We start from the raw sequence: 19,430 nt of genomic DNA on the forward strand, positions 1-19,430 counted from the left end.
CCCCCCTCTGCCACTTTGTTAGTCACTCTCTCCAGGAAATAATGAGCCAAGGTGGAGTGACAAAATGTGGTTGCCGGGAGCGCTCCCGTTTTTCCCTATCTCATTAAAATAGAAAATGTTTTACACTGTACCTGCTCAGTGTAGTGCGTTGATCCTCAATGTCTGAGCAAGTCTTGTGTCTCGCTCAATTCTTCCTACTGCCATTTATAAAACAACTAACTAGCAACAGATGGATGATAAGTAGTATCTGACAGGTTTAAACTCGATGTGCACTCGTTCTTTTCTTGTGAGCTATTATATCCCACCAATACCTATTCAAGTTTGTTAAAGATGGTTAACTTTTTCTGTTCCGGTATTATTTTCATACACAGTTTTAGAAGTGTTGAGCTTTTGGCTTTGACAGCATCCAAATACAGGCAGAATATATAGTCACATGCATGGTGCACTCACACACACACCTTATTCCTTTGGCGCTTCGTATGGATTGACAGCACAGCCCCCTCTCCTCTGTCTGTCCTCCAGACTGTGCTGCCCACTCGGGCCCGGATCAAACAGAAGGCCGTAAAAAGCGAGGCACACTGGCAAACCCTTTTCGGTTGAAACCTTGAGAGAACCGTCGTTTGATAGAACCAAACTACGCCTTCATCTAGTGTAAGGTTGGACGCCAGCTGATCCCGTGGGAAGCGGGGGAGACACAGTTTATTCCCTGTCAGGAGCAGCAGGACAGCATAGATCAAGGGGAGCGGTGACGGGCCGGGTAGCCCAGAGCACCATCTCCCACCCGTCCCATAACCGTGTAGTGTAGCGTGATGCGAGCCAGGTTCCTCCTCCAGCCCAGAGTCCTCAGAGAACCGGAGGTGCTCGGGGAAACACAGAAAGGCGAGGGGCTCAGCAGAGCTAAAGCAGCGAGCAAAACGCTTGGTTCCCATTGATAAGTTACAACGCCCCAGGGTGTGAGACAACATTCTGTTGTGACTGTGATCCGGGCAGAATGGAGACAGGAGGGGACAGATTCTATACAGGCAGGAGAAAAGACGACTACAATCACCACAGCTCCAGCCAATCACAGTGGCAGCTGCAGCCATGCCCCGACGCTCACCCGTCAATGCTACGGGGGTACATCTGGATAATGCCCTGTAGGTTCTGACCAGATGGATTAATCAATAGCTTTTCCGGGAAAGCTTTTGATGCTCTCAAACGCACATCATTGATGACAGGTTGATTGATTTGTGTGTTCAGGCATGGAGTGATATATTTATTGAGTGATTGAGTGTGAGTGATAGATAGATAGAGTGACTGACGTACTGAATTGATGGATGAAGCTTTTGACCCGGTCACAGAGTAAAGGAGTAGCAGTAAGAGCAGACACAGCCAGACTCTACACATTCTAGAAGGGTGCTACAATCTGATGGTTATGTTGTGACGACAGCTGCAACACATTGGCAGCATGGTGCGCATGTGTCTCACCCATGCACACATAGTCGTGTATATTTTCACAAGCACGTGTGATGTGTCTCTATGATGGCGATAGGTGTTGTTGGATGCGTGTGTGTGTGTGTGTGTGTGTGTGTGTGTGTGTGTGTGTGTGTGTGTGTGTGTGTGTGTGTGTGTGTGGGGGCCTGGCCATGTACCCAACAGCAGGCAATCTACAGAGATCAAGTGCGAGCGACCGACGTATGTCGTGTTATATGTGTGTTTGGGGAACCAGAGCCCATCTGCAGTCACAGAGGGCCACAGAGATCAGGCAGCCAGGCCCTGCTAAGAACCAGGATCTAATTACAAGGCAGCAGGCAGAGCCAGGGCCTGCCAGGGCTGCATCGAGAGCCAAGGCAGGAACACAGAGAGAGCCCTGGGGAAATCGAAGGGCAGGCCCCTGCCTTGCATCCATATTCTGGCGTGTGCCTTTTTTATAGGAAAATAATAAAATCCGCAAAGAAAAAAAGTGGGAGGAAAAATGAATAAACGGTATGATGTTATTGAAGGGTAACATTGGATCATACCTGGTGCCATGGGAACATTCCTGAATATTGATGATTGATATTTCCTTGAGTAGGAACATCAAGTGGTCGGGTAGCGATCAAATGAGGACACCAGACTTTGGCGAGACATTTTGCAGACCCTTTTTCGCTCAGAGCAAACAAGGAAAATGTTACCGTGAGCCAGCCAGACAGTATACATTTTTCTGAGTGCTAAGTAAACCACTTATTTCAAGGTGTTAGAGAGAGAGAGAGAGAGAGAGAGAGAGAGAGAGAGAGAGAGAGAGAGAGAGAGAGAGAGAGAGAGAGAGAGAGAGAGAGAGAGAGAGAGAGAGAGAGAGAGAGAGAGAGAGAGAGAGAGAGAATATCTTTTGGGCAAATGAAAGAAACAAATACATATCTGTATAAGACACAAGAGATACTTCCACTAGACAATTCCCTGGAGGTTTCCTGCCTGGAAGGGTGCATGTGGAGATAATGCACATAGCACTGTATACGGTGGCACCACTGATAGCATCTCACCCCCCCCCCCCCCCCCCACACACACACACACACACACACACACACACACACACACACACACACACACACACACACACACACACACACACACACACACACACACACACACACACACGCGCGCGCACACAAACAAAGACAGCATTCCGTCATCTGCTAGAGACTTTTCTTGTCGGGATTTGTGTGTGGATGGAGAAACACAAACACACATTCTTTCCTCCCACTGTGGCAGTTCACTGACTATAGACACCCATGTTGCAAAGAATGAATGGCTGTTCATGTTATCTCAAATCACTTGGTCCCAAATGCATGGGAATGCCAGTGGACAGATGGGGGAGGTCGGGGTCTTGGAGCTGGGACAAATATATCTACATTTTCTTTCTTCTATGAGATTACACTGAAAGCTTCATCTTGCACCATGATTTCAAGGGTTTGAGTTTCAACATGTTAATGGCAAGCTGCTGAGTGGAGTCTGAAGTGAAACCCGACCGAGCCACAAAGCCTTGTGAAGCCAGCCGTTCATGCTTTACCAAGATGTCAGACGCACCGCCTTTAATGTTGAAGTGGCACAAGTCGGAGAGGCCACGGGCAAACTCAAGCCAAGCACACTGATCTGAGTCAGTCACACTCAGCAGACCCCATCACTGACACATGAGGAGTGGGCACTAAACCTTTCAACACCGGCAACCTTAGAAGTTTAGCCCTGGCCTTAACTTTGAAAAATACGTCACAGGAAAAAAAAAAATAAGTTTGCTCTTACAATTAAGCTCAATGATTTTATTTTATTTTTAAATTATTACCCCTTCAACGTCAAATCTTAAAATCTTTCCCATCATGGAACTCTTTAATGATACTCTTGGACATTTTTCAGTATTTATAACTCTTCGCATCAACTGTCATTTTAATTAGAGACTGAAAACCCCAAGCCTCACTTTTAGTGATGTTTAATTCAGAAAAGAACGAAGGAAGAGAAATTAGAAGGCTAGATTTGATTAAAAGAAAAAGGGCAATTATTCTCCCCACCAAAATGCACTCCCTACATATAATTCATCCTATTTTAACACAGTACAATTCACACTTTGTAATTACATGGCTGCACACAGGGATTAACTGTCGTTTATTCCTTATTTAGCATCACACTGTTCCCATGTTTTAATTGTCGCCTTCGTAACCCACACCGCTACATGGTAACACGTGCCAGATAGAGAGAGAAATGGTTTCCTTGGGCCCTAGATTACAAGCTGCTGGGATGTAGTTGTGATGATGTGAGGATGCTTTGATGTAGCTGTGATGTAGCTGTGATGTAGCTGGGATGTAGCTGTGGTGTAGCTGTGATGTAGTTGGGATGTAGTTGTGGTGTAGCTGTGATGTAGCTGTGGTGTAGCTGTGATGTAGCTGTGATTTAGCTGTGATGTAGCTGTGGTGTAGCTGTGATGTAGCTGTGATGTAGGTGTGATGTAGCTGTGGTGTAGCTGTGATGTAGTTGGGATGTAGTTGTGGTGTAGCTGTGATGTAGCTGTGGTGTAGCTGTGATGTAGCTGTGATTTAGCTGTGATGTAGCTGGGATGTAGCTGGGATGTAGCTGGGATGTAGCTGTGGTGTAGCTGGGATGTAGCTGGGATGTAGCTGGGATGTAGCTGGGATGTAGCTGGGATGTAGCTGTGGTGTAGCTGGGATGTAGCTGTGGTGTAGCTGGGATGTAGCTGGGATGTAGCCATTAACAAACAATTTCAACATCTACCCCATTCATGACATCAGAAATGGGAGGGCCCTTCCCAATGTGATTGATAGATCAATCAATCTACCAGCCTACCGAGTAAGTTCACATTCCCCTTTCTCTCTGATGATCATTCTAGCCTGGAACCAATTGGAAGTCTCTTCCATAAGTCGAAAAATAATCATGAGCGACGTTCAGTAAAGGATGAAGGAACATCTGTCGTTCAACTGTCTGTCTTTCAAGTAATAAAACAAATAACGGCGAGGAAAGTATAGCAATCTACGTAAATGTGTCTTTGTTCTACACTGGAAAAAGCCTTCTGTTGAACCAATTAAAAAAAACATGGGTAATGGTTCACATCTATATTACATAACTTGAGCCAATGACAAATATATAGCTTGCCTCAAACAATATTTCCTATGTTCATAAAAACAAAATAATACAACTTGGCACCAAGTATAATTCTATTCTTTGAATGAAGTTAATACATTTAAATCGTATGTTAAATCCTAAACAAAAAAATATTGATTCACTCCAACAATTGGTTCTCATTTAAGAAATATCTATCAGAAATAATTTGGTTTATCCAATCAAAAAGATTACAATGTAATCAAACTATTGTATACATCATTTTTTCCCGCTCGGCTCTCGCCGCTTCATGGCCTTGAGGCGCTTCTGTCTGGATTCGACATCACATCGCAACATCAGTCAGGGTTAGGTGCTTAGCCAAAGATACCTCGATACACTGCTTGGTGAAGCCGGGGATCAAACCAACAACCTTCAGTTTACCAGCCAACCCGCTCTACCACCTGAGCTACTGCTGCCACACAATATATAATATATATTATCAATCTAAATGGCAGAGTTAGACCAACTCCAGACCTCCCTCCAGACACAGACAGACTGTCCTAGCTCACAGAACCAGTGAGTCATCGTCACTCTGGTCAAGGCTAGTGCTTTCACCTCAAAAAGTCGCCAAAAGTCACCAATAGCAGCTGAAAAAGAAGCTAGATTTGTCGCTTGTCGCTGTTTTGAAAAAAAGTCGCCAAAGGGGTCTGAAAAGTAGCTAAATATAGCGACAAAATCGCTAAGTTGGCAACACTGCGGTTTGGTCCAGTAGTCGTAAGCGTCTTTGTATTTAATGCGCATGCGCAGGCTTGTACGTAACCTTGAAATTGTACATTTGTCTGAACAAATATTTCTAAATTGAGCTCCTAATCAAGTATAACAGTGTTTTAGGAAGAAAACAAAAAAAAATATTTGGATTGAATGACAAAATTATTAATCAGTTGAATACACAACCTTAAAATTTTACATTTGTCAAAATGGATATTTCTTAATTGAGCTCCTAATTAAAAATATCTATATTTCACAGTATTTTGAAATAAAAAAAAGTTATTTTAAAAATAAAACAAAAAATGTTTATTTGAATTGAATTACAAAATAATAATCAGATGAAGTACGGCTTAAAACCCTTTTTCCAGTGTACTTGAGCTGACTGTACCAACTACTCGGCTGATCTTAGACCCTTTAGCTCCCACAAAGACCCCCGACTAAATGGGAGGATGGAGATGATGACGATAAGCAAAGCCATTAGCTGGAAGGTCACAGTAATAGACCGCCCTCGGCCTCCTATCGCTGGTTTTATCAACCATCTCATGAAGCCTCATAGTAATTAACAGCGCCATCAGTAAGCCACCGAGGAGACCATGGAAAAAAAAGATCTGGAGTTCATAACTGAAGGGTTTGAAGACAATCTACCAAGAAAAATAACGACAAGCTACAAAGGAGAGCTTTGAGGCCTGTGCTGTGTGGTGGCAGCGGTGGCGGCATGGCAGGATAATGAGGAATGAAAACGAGAGAGCGAAAAAGACACATCAAGAGGGAGGGAGGGAAAAAGAGCAGCTGAAAGTGTGTGCGTGTACGCGTGCGCGCGCGTGTGTGTGTGTCTGGGGGGGGGTGGGTTGACCAAGTCAAGGTCTGCTCATACAAGCATGCTTGCACGAACACGGGAATCCTCAGCCCGCAGTAATGCGGGAGGTGAGCAGGTCGCAGGCACCGAGGAGTCATTACTCTAGGGGGAATTAACTCAAGCCCATGTCATGGCTGCTCTGCTGCCCACTCACCCCCACGCCCTCACCCCCTGCTGGGATCTGAAGCAGGAGGGGTCCTGAGTGAGGAACCGCAGAGGTCACTGTTCAAGTCCTACTGAGAGTGGACCAGCAGTCTCCTCTCTGCTCCACAGGGGGGGGAAGTATGGGGCTATAGTGGAAATCATTACTGGGTCGCTAAGTAACAGAGCAACATGCTCCCCGTGTTTTTTAGGAGAACAGTGGTGATGACAGTGGGGGGGATTGATGGTGATGTAATGAACAGTTAAAGCAAACCCATCTTGAGGCATGGCACTGTTTTTCTGTGCATGCACAGCCTGACCTGGTGATAAGCTATGGATAAAACTTCAATGGCCATCTTATTCCAACAGTATGTTGATATAGTATACAGTTAACATAGCCTGGTCCTACCAGACTCTCGTTCTTCATTTCATTTAAATACAGAGACCGGACCTACTCAATTGACAAACGTTAACTCACTTGAAGGCGGGTGTCTGTTGAAGTTTGAAACTATTGGATCTGCCCAGTGCCACTCTGGATCTGCCATAACCAATCGCTGACGTTTGACCGGGAATCACTTTGCGCGCAGGCTGTAAACAAACCAATCTCCGTCCGTGCGTGACGAGGTCCGTCAACGAGAGGTGAGTTTTAACGTCATTGGTCTTAGCCACTCCCTCTGTTCGCTGATTGGATGCAGAAAATTTAGACGGAGAAAACCCACTAACATACCGCCGACCCAGACCTACACTGGAAAAAGGGATTTATGCCGCACTTCATCTGATTATTATTTTGTAATTCAATTCAAATAAACATTTTTTGTTTTATTTTTAAAATAACTTTTTTTTATTTCAAAATACTGTGAAATATAGATATTTTTAGTTAGGAGTTCAATTAAGAAATATCTATTTTGACAAATGTAAAATGTCAAGGTTACGTACAAGCCTGCGCATGCGCATTAAATACAAAGACGCTTACGACTACTGGACCAAACCGCAGTGTTGCCAACTTAGCGATTTTGTCGCTATATTTAGCTACTTTTCAGACCCCTTTGGCGACTTTTTTTCAAAACAGCGACAAGCGACAAATCTAGCTTCTTTTTCAGCTGCTATTGGTGACTTTTGGCGACTTTTTGAGGTGAAAGCACTACACTTGACCAGAGTGACGATGACTCACTGGCGGCAGTAGCTCAGGTGGTAGAGCGGGTTGGCTGGTATTCTGAAGGTTGTTGGTTCAATCCCCGGCTTCACCAAGCAGTGTATCGAGGTGTCTTTGGCAAAGCACCTAACCCTGACTGATGTCGCGATGTGATGTCGAATCCAGACAGAAGCGCCTCAAGGACATGAAGCGGCGAGAGCCGAGCGGGAAAAAATGATGATGATGATGTATACAATAATGAGAAACAATTGTTTGATTAAATTGTAATCTTTTTGATTGGATAAACCAAATTATTTCTGATAGATATTTCTTAAATGAGAACCAATTGTTGGAGTGAATCAATATTTTTTTGTTTAGGATTTAACATACGATTTAAATGTATTAACTTCATTCAAAGAATAGAATTATACTTGGTGCCAAGTTGTATTATTTTGTTTTTATGAACATAGGAAATATTGTTTGAGGCAAGCTATATATTTGTCATTGGCTCAAGTTATGTAATATAGATGTGAACCATTACCCATGTTTTTTTTACTTGGTTCAACAGAAGGCTTTTTCCAGTGTAGTACTAAAGGGAAATTAAAATTGAGCAGAAGAACTTAGGCCGGCGGAGCCAAGCTACAGTTAACAGGAGGTACTCTCGAAATGCTTTTACATAACAGCCTGTAGGAGGTTATGTGGCACACATGATCTCAACCCTGGAACTGTCCCTGCCAATGTATTGTTGTCAAGGGAAATAATATACATTTTATTTCTATATCTACTGTTGCTCTAGGCACTTCTGCGGTGGCTTTGATAAAGGTAAAGAATCCATCAACACTTTGAATTGAATTGAATTGAATTGAATCAGATCAGTCTTCTGCTTCTGGGTCGTTTTGTAGGAAAAGTAGTGATTTGTCATAAACTATTAATATTAGGCTTAGCCAACACAACATGTCGCCCCCATGGCCCAGCAGAGGTGAGCATCAGGGACAGCAGCATCCTCCTCTGCTCCGTCCCACACAGGGTCTTAGTCATGCAAACCGTTCTGTGATAAAAGAAGGGACTACATCCAATAAAGTGGAACAGCCTCATTTCAGTCCGCAGTAGTGGACTGAAACGACCCTGAAAACAGGGAATGTAAATGGGTGAGGCGGAACCGGTGGATTGAACTGCGGAGGGAAAAGAACAGCACAAAACATACGATACAATGATGGACAGGACACCCATCATTAGGATGCTGAATAACTCCTACAACTTGAGTATTGTGTGATCCAGATGATTCCACTCCATTACAGAACAGTATAATTTCACAAAGTTTAGGATTATTACAGCGTGATAATCTACTTTGTACAATCTGCTAGATTTTCTATGAGTCATGTTTTGTATTCTAGAGTTATTGTAACTCTGGTTGGTTATTTGTAAAAAAAATGGGTCATGTATTTATATTGTGGGTTTCTTTTGCCTTTACCAGTCTGTATGGTTTGAATATTCCGTTATTGGAAAGGATTATGACTCATTAGCCTGGCAATTACATAGAAAGAAATCTGTCTTTCCAGTTTCCTTCGTTAAATTAGGTATTCTGGTTAAATGGTCAGAATATGATGACATTTATCAGTATCCATGTGTGCCTGTGAAGCTTCCAAAGCCAACATTTAACTTCCCTTTTCTGTATTTTCCTAACCTTAGAGAAAACCTTTAGTAACTTCCGTTGTCTGTCCATAATCATGAGATGAGGGATAATAACCATATTTCAGTTTTTGGTCCTTCAGCTCAATTTGGCTGTAGGGAGAGAGAACGATATGTGTGATTGTGTGCTCTTTTCGGGAGTGCATGCATGTCCAAATGTGTGCACACATTCTAGTTTGGGCATAAGCATGAGTGTGCGTATGTGCGTTGATATGCGTTTGGTGTGAGTGTTTGTGTGTGTGTCTCTATCTGTGTGTGTTTGTCTCTCTATCACTATGTGTGTAAATGTGTATGTGTGTGTGTGTTTGTGTGTGTGTGTGTGTGTGTGTATGTGTTTGTGTTTGTCTCTCTCTCTATCTCTTTGTTTGTATACGTGTATATGTTTGTGTGTGTCTCTCTATCTCTATGTATGTGTATGTGTGTGTGTTTATGTGTGTGCATTTGTGTGTGTCTGTGTGTATGTGTGGGTGTGTGTGTGCGTGCGCGTGTGTGTGGGAAGGGCAGGAGAGAGGGCAACAGCAGTCTCCCTAAGCGCCAATCACTGGGCTCCTCCCATGACCTGATCCGTCCCCTCTCATTCCTCTCTGGGAGGTCATGTCTGTGTGTGTGTGTGTGTGTGTGTGTGTGTGTGTGTGTGTGTGTGTGTGTGTGTGTGTGTGTGTGTGTGTGTGTGTGTGTGTGTGTGTGTGTGTGTGTGTGTGTGTGTGTGTGTGTGTGTGTGTGTACGGCGGCTGTCCCTTTAGGCTTCGGAATAAAGCTCCTACATTAACGGCTCTGACAGCTTCAGTCAGAATTCAAGCCCACCCACTGCACGGGTCACCTAGCGACCTGCCACACCCGTATCCCCCACTGTGGCACCATCAGTCGTACAGTTACCGTCACCAAACACCCACAGTGACCCTTCTAGAAAGTTCAATGCAAACCCGTCTCTCTCTCTTATATTTGTCTGCAAGAGGCTGTAGTTCCGCCTCTCCTTCCACGTCAACTGGATTTGACGGTTTGGACCTGACAGGCCGTCGTGGCAACGAGGGGGAAGACCCTGGCCTGATCCGACCGTCACGTCTGTCCCTCAGAGGGACACTCTCTGTAACTTTGGAAAGCACAGAGATCCAATCGGATCATCTTTATTTTCTTTAAGAGAGTAAATGGAAGTAAAAGGACAAGAAAGAATGTTCTGTTGTGCTGCTGCAACAATTGACACACAGACACATTTTAAAAAGTTGAAGGTTTTCGACTGAAGGATAGAGAGTCGTCGTCATGGGGAACATTGTTGTTGCTGCTGTATCAACACTAGCGTGAGTAGGCCGACCACAAATACGACCCAGTTACAATGCGGCCCCGCCCAGCCTGTCAGGACACACACAGACAAGGGCTTTTTGACAGGAGCGTCAAAGTGTCCAGACGTCACTAAGCCAGTTTTAACCGGACATTCCCTTGGAGACCAATGTGACGCTGATGAGCAGCCGTGTCAGGCGTCCAAGTGAACCCTAAGAACTCTGTCTTATTATCATCTTCCTCCTCGTCTGCATAAGTAACTCTCAATTATTCAGAGGACGGCCTCTGTCTGCCTGTGGCTGGCGGCCGGTGCCCAGGTTGGACCCTGTGCGGTGGTGTCGCACTGACTCAGGGGCGTCCTGTCAAGGAGATGGACTGGCGGTCTCATACCCCCCCCTGAAGATGCCAAAACCTCCACCTGATACATGCATGCCCACTGGCAGTAGGACGGGGAGATATACCGCAGGCCCAGCAGGGAGTCTTAGGCGAAATCGACCTGCTGTGTTGTTGTCACCGACAGACACGGTGCTGGTAGATGGGGGGGTTTGACTTATATCTTTTTTTTTTTACTTAATTGTAACTGTTACACACCTTACAGTCGATTGGAAGAGAAAGGGAGTACACTCAAACAGACGGAGGACAAACTACTACCACAAACCAAGCTGAAAGCAGAAAGGAGGAGGACTGATGGAGAGTAGAGCTATGCATAGAGCCATACAATGTGTTCATTACAGGATCCAGATAGAGCATAAAATGCAATGCTTACAAATGACACCAGTGCCATGCTATATATAAATATGTCCCAATGCGGATTTAAATAGATCACATTATGTCACAAGGATATTGGTTGCATCTGCATTTATATTGGTGTGAATATTTTACAGACATCAAGTCATCAACAAAAGTTGTAGTCCTACTTTTACTCCAAAATTCATTTCAATATATCGAGATGCACAACATGCAAGCCTCTGTGGGATCCCTGATCAATACGCTGTGGCTCTTTAAATGGATCAGGATCAGAATAGATTCATGTTGCAACCTGAAGAAAAGCCAGGAGTAATAGACCACGTAAAACAGAGCTCTAGTATACGGCCGTAGATGCTTTGGTTTTCCAAAATAAATGACAATGTCATATCACGCTACCTCACATCCCAAATCGAACCGTACTCCAGTATCAAACAGAAATACTCATTTATTTTAGACCTTTTACCTTTGAAATGCATGTCAACGCATACATCTTTGGCATACATTTGGATTCTACTGAATTTGTATTGACACTTACAGCAAAGCCTACATTTGTATACGTTTAAATGCAAAACCTAAAATAAATACCTTGAGGTAAATAAGACAAAGTGTAGAACCAATGATAATTGCATAGATCCACCAACAGGAAGTCAGAGGTAATTTCCCCCAACTCCCTTCAACTGAAGCTGAAACAACAATGCTGTTCCTAGAGGCCCCCCTGTTAAAGTGTTCCTAGACCCTGCAGCCCCTCAGACACAGGGCGGCATCAGCTGTTGACAGACGGACCAAAATAAGACGTCTGGGCAACATGGGAGTGACACCCCTTTTCCGCCATAGCCGGTGATAAGCACTGTTAACTTCTGACAGAGCAGTTCCTGCAGATGATCCCCCTCCACCCTCCAGCGAAGGGTTCCCACCTAAAGTCTGTGTAATGGACTAATACAGTTTGTCATTAGGATAGGACTCAAACAAATAATGCATAAGTCTAGAGTGATCACTTATGGAAGGAAGATGACAGGAGGGCGAGAGAGCATGAGAGAGCATGAGAGAGCATGGGAGAGAGGGAAGTCCAAACATTGTTTTTATGAAGGACAGAGATAGATGGTTGGAGCCGAGGGACCCTGCATGGTCATGTGATAAATGAGGGTGTGTCAGGTGATGATCCCCCCCCAACAGGTCTGCCCGCTCGGGTGCACTCCGATGCCGGCCTCGATAACCACAGTGATCGTCCTCTAATGAGGCACCTGGGCGTCATGGAAACGGGGCTTATACTCCTTCTGGAGATCGAAGCCACTGAGGGAGACAACGGGAAGCTATAGAGACACGTTGAGCCACGGTGTGGGTCTGTGTGTGTGTGTGTGTGTTTTTGTGTGTGTGTGTGTGTGTGTGTGTGTGTGTGTGTGTGTGTGTGTGTGTGTGTGTGTGTGTGTGTGTGTGTGTGTGTGTGTGTGTGTGTGTGTGTGTGTGTGTGTGTGTGTGTGTGTGTGTGTGTGTGTGTGGGTCAACACGTGGTGGGGTAAGGTCTATCGCTAATGTTTTAATGCGGAAAAAAGGTGTCACAATGATAGGCCAGTTAAAAACTAAAGGCTGTCACACTGGGAGAGGGCAGCCGGGCTGGCAGGCACTTGCACCTTGGCTCCTGCGTTGTTCTGAGCTCCTGCATTATGGATGTGAAGCCGACACCTCAAACGAAAGGCTTTCTGAACCAGAGAGGCTCCACACTCACTACACGTGCTGAGCTACTGTACACTGCGTCCGTCTGTCTGTCCGCACACCCGTGAACTCCGGACATACCAAGTCACTGTTTCGAGGACCATTCAATTTCCAACCCTTCAGCAATTCTGGCCAATAAGGTGCCAAGGGCGCAAATACTTATGACTTCAATCTAACTAAGCCTGCAGATAGTGAAAAGTAGTATGTGTGTGGTAGCTTCTCAGGGGCGTGACTCTGACGTCTGTCGCTCAAAACTAAAAGCGCATCATGGTGGAGAATCATTCCGAAAAACACGCTGTGCATGGGGAATATGAACTTTAGATTAATACTTGAGATGCTTTCCCAGAAATAGCCCAGTCAAAACAATCGGATGCAACGCGCAAATTAATCATAACTAAATGACGTTGACGCAACATATCAACATTTGCGTCACATTGGCTTATTTTCAACTATTAAACATTACGCTCATGGTTTGTCTTTGCAGTGCATCTGTGCAGAATAATTTTATTGTGTAGGCCTACTACAATTATTCTGGTAACACCTCGACTATTACCGAACAGCTTTCGGACCCATTACGCCAAATCCAACAGTGCGTCGCATGCAAACCAAACGAAGGAAAGCATTGCTCCACTCAAACTAATTTGCGCACACCACGCAATGACTTCACACTTTGCTTTAAAACATAGAAACATGAAAAGCGCACTTTACCTCGATGCGCAGTGGACCAAGCTCTCCGCAGGTGATGGCGCTGAAAACCGCCGATGATCGCGCTGGATAAGCGCAGAAGTTTGGACAGCAGCGAAGTGTGGTGCGATGGGTAAAGCTCTGTGAACTCCCCCAAAGACCAAGTCGTTCTGTCGTAACACAAGGACAATTAGCACATGTCAGCGAGACACTGAGCGACTACTAGATTGTGCGTAATGAAGCTCTCCCCTCCCTCTTTCTAAATCTCTCGACGTGACCCCCCCCCCCCCCTGCCTTAACACTTCCCGAGGACACGTGACTCACTCACGAACCCACGGGGACTGGAATAGCTTGCATTGGGATCGGTTACTCTACCACTATTGGTGCCATATGCGCGTACCCGCAACGTGCACCTTGCATCTTGCACGTGCATAGCCACCTCAGGCTCGTTGTGCAGATCCATCCTTTCAGAGCTCAATGAGACCCCTACCTCGTCAGATGGAGTGATTGTGGGGGGTCTTGTGTTCATATCGTCAGCTGTATTGGTCCCTGATCGCATGAACAGATTTCCTCTCAAAATGACGTAGGCCTCACGAGCCTGGCCTAAACAGCCTTTTATAAAAAATAATGCTGTCTCTATCGTTTATATTTGACTAGAGCCTATCTTGTGTTGCCAGATTTGCATAAGTGCTGTGTGGAAACCGCAGAGATTAATAGCCAAACAGGCATTGGTGTTAGTTATGGCGAAAACCAAAAAGACAACGTGATGGAATTCAATGTATTTCAACAGTGTGCTTTTACGAAATCACTGATGGGGCAACAGCTACAGTTAATTTATTATGATATTATCATAACAATCGATTATTATTGTAACAATTGCGTTGCAGCTTTCTATGTATTTATGCGTTGAAGAGACACTGAATTTTAGTCATGGCCTATTTACTTAAAAAATAACATTTTGTCATTCTGCCTGTCCTATTGAGCGAAAGATGCTGCCTAGGACAAAGAATGGGGTTGCTGGTTTGAAGCCAGTACACTCCTGTAGAGAGGCCTTTTACATGTATGCTTGGAATATATTTGTCACCTGAGCAAAGCATGACCATAGCAGCTGGAAGAAGCAGAATGCCAATCAGCCAGAAAAATGCCTTTCTGTATGTTGCATCTCTCAATGTGGTGTTTTTTTATGAATTTGTTGAGATGTTGACATTGAATTCATTTAGCAGACACTTGCATGAATTGTTATTTCAGGGTAGAGGTCAGGGGTTAATCCTCGTGTTCAGGACCGCTCCTCATATCCCCCGACTCTAATAAATCGAAATCTGATCAAGAGTCCCTTTAAATCTAAATTTGGTAGAATTAGACATTTGACGTCCAGAGCTTTCAAACCCTGAAGGACCATACAGCAATGTCCCCATGGAGGCGATCACAGCAATGTGACACTCTCTCCCTGGAGTCCTTCTGCCATGGTGCAGCTGTAAACAGACACACGCTTCCCCGTTGTTTTCAGCAGTCAGCGCTTGTATTCTTTTCTGGTCTTTTATATGTTTGCCAAGCATGCAAGAGATTTCAGAAGACCTCTGTTGCAGAGAAAGAGGCACATATACGCATGACACACTCATATACACACACACACACACACACACACACACACACACACACACACACACACACACACACACACACACACACACACACACACACACACACACACACACACACACACACACACACACACACACAAAAGACCACTTTTAAGCCTCGGTTCACTTGGGAAATCAATAGGAAATTGGAAGCGTATCCGAGAGGTATTCTGATGCCGGTTAGGGAGGGGTGCATTGCCTCCTGGTGTGTACTTTTGTATTTTTTGTGTGTCTTTGATCATCTGTGCCACATGGCCTCACATCGACTAATTTGAGGATAATGTGCTTGTAATAGATCATATATACTGACGCTCTCTGGAGTTCCAAGGTGATAAAGCAGCATGCCTGTTCCTCATTAGGGATTATGAATAGTTCATTAAAGCGGTGTAACCAAAGATGAGGAATAGTAATAATTAATAAGGCAGGAGAAGACACCGGGGACCATATGGTTCAGGGCCAACTCATTACATTCTTTTATTACAAACCAGAGACCCGTTTGGAGAGTGCTCCTGAATTTGAAAGCTGCCTCTTCACAACATTAATTGTCTGGAAATATTGTTTGTAACAAAGGCAGGTCCCAAAGAAAAGCGAGAAGTGAACTAATTATTATTTGTTTCAATGAAGGCAAACTTATCTCAACCAATTTCCGCAAATGTCGGAAAACAAAGCTTAATTTAATTAATGGCACACTATTAGCTCATGTTAGCATCTTCAAGGTAAACTTCTCATGGCTGTTAATTATTTGGTTAACATTTTCACTTAAAAATGTAGCTTTTACAAAACTGATGAGGTCTAAGCTAAATATGCATAATAAGACTTAAATTTAAATAAGACTTTATGCGAGTAATGCTATCTCTATAATTGTGGCACAACTTTTGATTGATTGATAAAAAAGAAATTGGATAGAGGAAATATCAATAAAAATCAAATATAAAAAATAAAAAACAAAATTGAAGGCACGAAAAATCGATGAACAAAAACAATGTTCAAATTATTTCATAAATAAGAAAAATAAAATAGAAAAGCATAACAGATATTCAATTTATATGCCTGAACAGGAGTAGGAAGAAATATAAAAAAAATACTTATTTAATCCTACCCCTTTTCCACAGCTCCATAAGTAATATTTATTAAATTAATTTCCTGTGTTCCTTATGTTATAATCTCTCGATATATACTATCGATGGCATTCTTTTGTTTAGCTAAAGGAATAACAGGTGTTTAATTATCCTTCTGTTTTTATTTCTGGGGGTAGGACTCATTGTTCAGGTTGTTTAATATCTTTGCTATTCTTTCCCCGCTTACTTTGAAATCTGCTTTCTCATCTGCCAGTTAGCATCAAAACAGCAGTGTCTGCACTGGATTCCTCACAACATGACGTCACGTACATTTATCTGTCCTCGCATAATAGTGGTCGCATTGGAGGATTCAGGAATCAGCAGTGTCCCCATATATATATATATATAATCATATATTTACATTTATCTGTCCTCACATAATAGTGGTCGCATTGGAGGATTCAGGAATCCAGTGCAGGTTACCCAGTGTTAGGCAGAACGAAGGAGGATGGTTTAAAATGCTTGGTTGGGTGATGCAATCCTAAAGTAATAACGGTCAGTTACATGAACGGTTTCATTGGATCTATAAAAAACTTTCAAAAGATGCATTCATTATGCATGCATCTTTTGAAACGCTTTAGACATCTCTAGGTTAAGAACAATCTGCCTTTTGTACAAGACCAAAGGAAATTAAAACTTTTCTTACTAATATTGGCTACTTTATTATCCCAGATTATAGGATTTAAAATATACAAAACACAATAGTAGAGTTGGATTTGAATAGTTGCATCTTCTTTTTTACGTCATGTTGTTAAATAAGCTACATCGCTTTGTTTCAATACAGCTAGCTAGGTTTTTAATGGAGTATTTGTATAAAAATGTTTACTTTGCAGGAAGGCAAAACTGCCAGCATAAATGTCTCCAAAAGTTGCATGTTGGATTCAGGTATGAGCGAGGGCTACAGCGACCAGACGTTTGGATTGTCTCGGTTTTCCGGCTGGGAGTCACAACAAATATCTTTTAAACAATCAAATGTCCCGGTTTTCACCACAATTAATATAATATCAATAATATCATACTTGTGGTCAGGGCTGACATCAAGCTCCATCCAAAACGTATCCAATGCACCACCGTATGAACTGAACACTGATTTGTGTATATGTGTCAATCAGTATATGCGTAGTTGCCAAGGCTGAACTATGAAATGTGTGGCTCTGTCTGACAGACCAGTCAGTACTCTTATGGTTAGCTTTCAAGCAGAAGACAAAGTTGGTCTTTCTAAAGACCTCCAGAAGGCTTTTCTTCGTAAAATAGCCGGCAACGAAAATGCTGCATTCTTCACACACTGAGTACATTTTGTGCATGTTTGTCATACCAACATAAAAGATCATATGAAGACAGCCGAACACAAACGTTGGCTACAAGTGGGTAGTAGCACAATTTAAATAATTGTCCAACATCCTGATGAAAATGCCTCAACACATCAACACACTGGGACGGAGTATAGTGGCTTCAAAACAGATCGTCTCCCATGGTTTGGCAGACAAAAAGTGACTCTCTATTGAGATTCAGCCCTTCCTGGATCTTATCCAGTACCATCACGCCACACTGCACCACATGCTGACATAAGGTTGAGCAGGCGCAGGGGGATTTTAATAAATGAAGGTGAACCAGTGGGGAATAGCACACTGAAGAGGAAGGGTGATAGACGGCAGATAAAGGCTGTTCTCGGCAGGTGGTACTGTGCCATTGAAGCCACTGCTGTCAAAACACAAGATGTTTCACTGGCTCAGCCCCATTGGGGGAAATGTCTGGGCAGTTTGCGTTCGTCTTTGATGATTGACGTAGTAAGTGTGACTGATCCAAAACGTAAGAGACAGTGAGACAGAGGAATAATTGGCATTCTAATATTCAAGCTTTTGTAAGAACTTCATGGCGATATCTATGTCATGCATGATGCATGAAGAACCTCAAGGTGTTTTCGCCAAAGCAATTGTTTTGTTAATGGAAGTGCAAAACAGTATCCATGGGTTTTTGGAGCCATCGAATGCTGGGTACGCATTACAGGATCATAGCCCGAATTTGTGCCCGATTTCCCCTTTCTGATTCTGGTCAGAAAAGCCAGAATTTATACGTTTTTTACCGATCGGGGCATCACCGATTTTAAATCGCAATAGAAACATGTTCAATATGTGTGATCCAATATCGTTTGATTGTCACTGGGGAAAGACGATAGCCAATTGGGAGCCACGCTGACTTATCGTAATCCCAACAATTCTTTGATCACAAGAGATTGGTGAGATATCCGGTTATAAAAAACATTAGTGTGTGGTGTGCGATGATGGCACAATTGTTTCCTCACACACATTAATCGTCCAAAACAGTTAAATGTATCTTAATCTATCGTTAGGTGTGTGGTCTCTGACGTTTTCTAAATTTGAAAAGCATTATTTTGTTTCTTAGTTTCCAACCCTCTCCATGACTGCAGAGTGAATCTGCCCTTTATTTCTCAAAGCTTATTGCCAAAGGTAGCAGGTGTAGAACATGGGTGCTAGCCAATTGGCCTGCTGATTAACTGTTGGAGTTCATTCCACCTCAAAGGGTTAGGCCTGGTGGCAGAACACACACATGCACGTATCCCCTGGCCAAGACACTGCAAAGGTTAAGGTGTCCGAGGGTGAAGTGATATGTCCGGCCATGGGTTGGACAGAAGTCCCCAGTACCACAGCTTCCACCTGGCAAGATTAGGATATAAATATACCAAAGAAAGGTCTGTGATGATCTGGGACCTGCTTATATATATATATATATATATATATATATATATATATAGAGAGAGGGAGAGAGAGAGAGAGAGAGAGAGAGAGAGAGAGAGAGAGAGCGAGCAGACATTTAGAGAACATTGAATGTTTCCAAAATGCTCATGCATGGACGCGAACACACAGAGACACAGAAATAGAAACAAGTTAGATCCTTATCTTTCCTGCAGTGAGCATTTTTTTAGACACTTGCTGTATTTTTACCCTGGGGAGGAAGCGATAGCTTTGGAGATTACGCTTGACGAAGCAAGAGGCTTGGGCCGCATTGTTGATTGGACACACTTTACACAGTGGAGGGAACCAGAGGCCTAGCTCTTCTCACACTCTGCAGTTATGACTTAATCAGAGTCA

General features: G+C 43.5%; 1 long non-coding RNA gene across 1 annotated transcript in view; it reads right to left on the reverse strand.

Moving 5' to 3' along the window:
* The window catches only part of LOC130390744 (uncharacterized), a 33,608-nt gene extending 19,818 nt beyond the window's left edge, over positions 1–13,790 (reverse strand). The window contains exon 1 of the long non-coding RNA XR_008896806.1: positions 13,587–13,790. This is a non-coding gene — a long non-coding RNA (uncharacterized LOC130390744). The remainder of the gene's footprint in view (positions 1–13,586) is intronic.
* Positions 13,791–19,430: the final 5,640 nt, after the last annotated feature.

Source organism: Gadus chalcogrammus, chromosome 10 (genome assembly GCF_026213295.1).
Source record: "Gadus chalcogrammus isolate NIFS_2021 chromosome 10, NIFS_Gcha_1.0, whole genome shotgun sequence".
Taxonomy (NCBI): domain Eukaryota; kingdom Metazoa; phylum Chordata; class Actinopteri; order Gadiformes; family Gadidae; genus Gadus; species Gadus chalcogrammus.